Here is a 6,954-nt window from a genome sequence, read left to right on the forward strand (position 1 = left end):
TAATAATCACATAAACCTCAACTAATTCAAGATCTAAAACTAACTTAACCAAATCCAATTAAACTCATTCCAATTAAACTGTTAACACAATTAAACTGTTAACACAACAAGATCACTTATAATCCAATTAACACAAGCTAACCTTAGTCGGATCTAAAGCTACTGGAAAAACAGATCTCAAGCTAATCCAAAACAACCAGTAAACTAACCTGATCTCTAGCTAATCCACCGACATCGGAAGAAAATGAGCAGATTTAGTTAACTTATTGACGATCACCCAAATTACATTATGCCTTTTCTGACTCTTGGGCAAGCTCATCACGAAATCCATAGTAACGTGCTCCCATTTCCACTCGGGTATCAATATCTCCTGATGTAACCCAGTTGGTCTATGATATTCAAACTTCACCTATTGACACACCAAACATCGCGCAACAAAGTCTGCGATATTCCTCTACATACCATCCCACCAATAAGTACGCTTTAGATCTTGATATATTCGAGTACCACTCGGTTGTATCGTGAATCTGAAATGATGTGTCTCCTGCAACAATTCCTCCTTAATCAGATGCTGTTCCGAAACACAAAGTTATCCTCGGAAACGAAGTATCCCCTCTTCGTCACAAAAAAACTCCCTCTGCTGTCCAAAATTCATCCTACTGCAGATAAACTGAATACGCTGATCACTTGCTTGTGCTGCTTTAATCTTCTCCACTATAGCTGACTGAGCAACCATCAAAACCAATACACCGTGCTGAGTCTAGCGATGTTATGCTAATCCCAATTTCGAAAACTGACGGACTAAATCAGTAACCGCCACCTAATGACTAGCCAAAATCCCATGAGACTTCCGACTCAAGGCATCAGCTACCACATTAGTTTTCCTTGGATGATAGCTGATAGTACAATCATAGTCCTTCAGATACTCCATCCAACGTCGTTGTCTAAGGTTCAGTTTCTTCTGAGTAAACAGATATTTCAAGCTTTTATGATCAGTGTATATCTCGAATGTAACCCCATACAAATAATGTCTTCATATCTTTAGAGCGAAGATAATAGCTGTCAGCTCCAGATCATGAATAAGATAATTCTTCTCGTGCTCCTTCAACTGTTGGGAAGCATACACAACTACTAGATCGCACTGCATCAACACCGTTCCAAATCCCTGGAATGATGCATTTGTGTAAAGTGTAAATCCGTCTTCACTAGAAGAAATCACTAATATCGGGGCACTCATTAATCACTGCTTAAGCTCCTGAAAACTAGTTTCACAAGTTTCTAACCAAATAAACTTTGCTCCCTTTTTGGTCAGACGAGTCAGTGGTGTTGCAATACTAGAAAACCTCTCTACAAATCTGCGGTAATACCCAACTAACCCAAGAAAACTGTGCACCTCCTAAACGAACTTTGACTGCTCCCAACTAGTAACTACCTCGATCTTCTAAGGGCCTATAGAAATATCTCGGTTAGATACCACATGTCCGAGAAATCCCACAGAAGATAACTAGAAAGCACATTAGTTGAATTTTGCATACAACTGTTCACGTCGTAACGTTTCTAAGCAGATGTTGCTCATGCTCCTCCTCGGATCGAGAATATATCAGAATATCATCAATAAAGACAATAACGAATCGATTCAAATACTCCAAGAATACCCAATTTATCAGATCCATAAATACGGTTGAAGCATTGGTGAGACCGAACGACATCATCAAAAACTCATAATGTTCGTATCGAGTATGGAACGCTGTCTTCTGCACGTCTTTGTCTCGTACTCTAAGCTGATAATAACCAGATCGTAAATCCATCTTAGAGTAAACACAAGAATCCTTCAGCTGGTCAAACAAGTCGTCCACCCGTGGCAAAGGATATTTATTTTTAATCGTAACCACATTCAACTGTCGATAATCAATGCACAACCTCATTGATCCATCCTTCTTCTTCACAAATAGGACTGGGGCTCCCCATGGTGATACACTAGGACGAATGAATCCCCAGTCTAATAGCTTCTGCAGTTGGATTTTAAGTTCCTCTAACTCCTTTGGTGTCATACGATACGGAGCCTTAAATACTGGTGCCGTGCTTGGAATTACTTCGATAGTAAACTGTACTTGCCTAGGAGGGGGCAAACCAGAAAGTTCGTCTGGAAACACATCCTGATAATCGCAGACGATATGAACATCGGAAAGATGAGAAACACTGCCTTCCTTTGTTTGCTTCAGAAACAGTAAATAACTTCAGCATCCTTCGTCTAATATTTTCTGTGTTTGTATTGCTGAAATAATGGATATTTCATTACTTCTAGTACCCACGAATTTCTATGCGGGTTGATTCGGAGGTCGGAAGGTAATCACTCTAGCTCGACAATCCACTGTAGCATGATAAGTGACTAACCAGTTCATACCAAGAATGATATCAAACTCCACCATCTCTAACACTTGGAGATCCATCATAAGGATATGATCGTCGAAATCCAACGGACATCTCTTAATCTCTTGATTGGTAGTCAACACTTCACCTGAAGGCAACAATATTGTCAAACTATACAATCGTAATATAAGGATTCTCCCAATCTTACTCAGAAATAGTCTCGATATAAAAGAATGAAAACTACCAATATCAATAAGAGTATCAGCATACACAGAATAAACTGAAATCATACCCCGAATGATTGATCTCTCGTCCCGTTGTGCCTCCAGTCTGGTCGTAGCATAAATATGTCCAAACTCCGCACTAGTCGGTTGGGTAGCTGAATGGAATACAGACTTCCCCCGCTTTGGTTGAAGCTGACTCTGAGGCACTGATATCGACTGATGAATATATTGAGAAGACATACTATAGGAAGGTGGTACTGCTGGTAACTGTTGCTGCACTGGGGTCGCCGAATAATAGATCTCTGACCCTGTGGAGTTCTGTAGAGCTGTCGGTAACAATACATACTCTCTCCCCTATAACTGGTACATCTGTCCTAGAGGCGGTAAAGATTGCTGCTGACGGGGTGCTCTGAACCTCGGTGGTACCCTCTGTAGTTGAGGCTGTGTAGATCGTCCTCCTGAAGGGATAGTATTAGTGAGCTCCAACTGAACTCTCAGAGTGCAATCACTGATCATATGACCAGGATGCTTACTGTAGGGAATCCTATATATGCGACAAAACAACAAAATTTGCAGTGGAAAATAGGATCCCTTCCGTGATCCATGCGAAAAATTCATAAAAGTTTAGATCTATGAAATCCTATCTAATAGAGTATACTTTTGATGCGTGTCCTCCGCTTATCTTGCTCGTCCAAAGATTGTCGGATCTCTTGCACGTTCAAGTATCTGTGTCTCTATGCATATCCACACTAATACTCAATTTTTGGAAAAAACTTTAGTTGTGCTAGCAACCAACCTTGTAAGTCTCGGCCAAGCAAGAAGATAAGAGAAGAAGATGAACATCCAACTTCACTTTAGGGTAATAAAACTCTTTTATACCCAAGCTATGAATACCAAAGGTTTTTAGGCTTTCGGTATTCTCTCATCAATGCATGATTAATCCTATTAATCATGCATGATAACTTTCTCTTCCATGCATGATAATTTCCTCTTCTTCAATGCATGATTAATCCATCTTAATTATGTATGATGAATCAACCTTCATTATCAATTTGGTTTAATTTGAGTCTAAGTCAAATTCAAGTTGAGTCTAACTCAAGTCTTGGCCATCCAATGAGCTTAATTGTTCCTTTAGTCAAACTAAAATGAATCCATCTCCAAAATAGAATGTTATTTGTGTGTGATCCAATATGTTCTTGTAACATTGACAATGTCTCTAAAACTCATTTTAGAAACATAAGCAATGAGTGACATCTAGCAATGCATCATTGCTACTCAAGTGACAAGAATGCCGAGATCCGACATAACCTTTGTGACTATGATAATGTATGACTATGTCATTCTATCCTTGATATCTAGATTGATCAATGAGGCATAGACTGTGTTATCCCTTTATCAATCTTTGTGTTTCTTGATCCCCAAGTAGACTCACTTAAGCAAATGAGCTCAATATCTCATATTGACTCATTTGAGCATGACCATGCATTTCGTGGTCCTACTTTATCAAGAGGTCATAAGATGTCACTTCTGTTATATGGGAGGGATAGATCCTATCTACATCACTCACATCCCTCTGCATAATTCGTTACATACGCAGTGATCGCCTTTATAGTCCATTTTGTTACGGTTGACGTTTGACGACACCAAGTACATAACTCCTTATGTAGGGAACCGTAGTGACTTCAGGTCTAAGAACTATTCATATCAATAGTCATATGAGAAAGTTTATGACACTCATATAATAATCCATGAAACTTTCTTATGACAGGTCAATTCAATATACATCCTCTAATATATATCCATGTGTCAACTCGATATCCCATATTCATGACTTGTGAGATCAAGTCATCCAGTTGACCTACATGCTAGTCTCAACACATTAATATCGTCCCTGAATATTAATGCTTGACTAGAAATGATTAAGAATAGTGTTCTTTACATTATCTCACTATCAACTCAAACAATCGATATGATGTAGATTAGAACTAGCTACCCAACGATATTATTATACTTAGTAATTTGACATAAACATAAAGTAAGTATAATGATCAAATTCTTGCCTTTATTAATAATAGAATATGATATAAAAGTTTTTAATTAATCATCACATAATTGACACTAGGACTATTACTAACAATCTTCCACTAGCACTAGTGGCAATCACTGTAATATCTAATATCCAGTGACCTAGTGTGACCATCATTTTTTTTTGTGTCAAAGCCTTGGTTAAGGGATCTACGATGTTAGCATCCGTCAGTACTCTACATATCCTCACATCTCCTTTATTGATGATCTCTCGAATGAGATGAAAGCGTCACAGTATGTATTTGGTCCGCTGATGAGAGCGAGGTTCTTTAGCATGTGCAATAGTCCCATTGTTATCACAATAGAGGTCTATAGGGTCCGCTATGCTAGGAACCATCCCAAGTTCACTGATGAACTTGCGGATCCAAACAACTTCCTTTGCTGCATCAGACGCTGCAATATACTCGGCTTCTGTTGTAGAATCTGCGATTGTGTTTTGCTTCGAATTCTTCCAGTTCACAACACCACCATTCAAGCAAAACACATACCTTGACTATGATATGAAATCATCTCTGTCGGTTTGGAAGCTTGTATTACTATAACCCTTTACGGTTAGCTCTTTATCGCCTTCAAATATCAAGAAATATTCTTTCGTCCTTCGTAATTATTTAAGAATATTCTTGACCACTGTCTAGTGACTTTTACCTGGATCTGACTGGTATCTGCTCGTTATGCTCAAAGCACACGAGACATTAGAGCGAGTACAAAGCATGACGTACATGATAGATCCTGTAGCAGATGCATAAGAGATCTTATCCATGCGGTCTCTCTCCTCCTTAGAAGAGGGACATTCGAAAGAATCACACCATGTGACATCGGCAGAAATCCCTTTTTGAAATTCTGCATGATAAAATGATGTAATACCTTGTTAATGTATACACTCTGATTAAGGCCAAATAATCTCTTAGATTTATCTCTATAGATCTTGATGCCTAGAATATAGGCTGTTTCACCTAAGTCTTTTATTAAGAAATAATTCTTTAGCCATGTCTTCACATACTGCAGTGAAGGGATATCATTTCCAATGAGGAGTATGTCATCCACATACAAGATTAAAAAGACAATTGTGCTTCCACTAACCCTCTTGTAGACACAGGATTCATTTTTATTCTTATTGAAATCAAACTTTTTGATTGCATCATCGAATCGAAGATTCCAACTTCGAGAAGCTTGCTTTAGCCCATAGATAGACTTTTGCAGTTTGCATACCTTTTTAGCATGCTTTGGATTTACAAAATCCTTAGGTTGTTTCATGTACACATCTTCGAGTAGGTTTCTATTCAGAAACGCAATTTTAACATCCATCTGTCAAATCTCATAATCATGATAACCTGCAATAGCAAGCATGATCTGAATAGACTTAAGCATCACAACTGGTGAAAAGATTTCATCATAGTCAATACCATGAATCTGCTTGAAACCTGTTGCTATCAATCGCCTTTTATAGGTATGTATAAAACCATTCATATGAGTCTTTTTCTTAAAGATCCACTTACACCCAATGGGTTTGATCCCCTCAGGTGGATCAACAAAAGTCCATATTTGATTAGTGTACATGGATTGCATTTCGGACTTCATGACCTCTAGTCATTTCTCAAAATCTGGGCTCATCACAGTTTCCTGATAGGAGGTAAGATCGTTCAACTCAACAAACATAATATCATCGTGGTCAGACAAGAGAAATTAATATGAGATTTTACACAAAAGACACGATGCTTCAAAGATTGATTGATTTTAGTTTGACTAAAATATGATTTGAATTGGATTAATTGAGTTAAACTCAAGTGAATCAAATTGGATTATAGGATTAAGTCTAATTTGAGTTAGACTCATTTAGATTAGACTCAACCAAATTTGAATGAAATATTTTAATAAATTAATAATAGAGGAAGACTAAGAGTTTTTCTATTCATTGGATGAAGAGAAGATGAAGAGTTAACATGAGAAACATGTGCTCTATTTGAGTTTTAATTAACTTTAATGTGGGGAAGCAAAAGAGGAAAAAATCCTTCATATTCACAAGATAAATATAAAAAGGTTTTTTTTTGTATTTTTCAAGAAGAACAAGGTATTTTTGAGCTCTATTCTCCCCACTTTTCTTCCTCTTCTTTGTTTTGGTCGAATCTCTTTGTATGGCTAGCACCACAAAGGTAATTCTTCTTCGAAACTCGAAATCGTGTTCGTGTGGATACGCATGGAGGCACAGACACTTGAATGTGCAAGAGATCCGGCGAACTGAGGACGAGCGGGATAAGCGAAGAGCACGTTTCAAAGG

The sequence above is a fragment of the Curcuma longa genome, chromosome 9 (assembly GCF_044706935.1).
Source record: "Curcuma longa cultivar G26 ecotype Majalengka, Jawa Barat chromosome 9, ITB_CL_G26_1.1, whole genome shotgun sequence".
NCBI lineage: Eukaryota > Viridiplantae > Streptophyta > Magnoliopsida > Zingiberales > Zingiberaceae > Curcuma > Curcuma longa.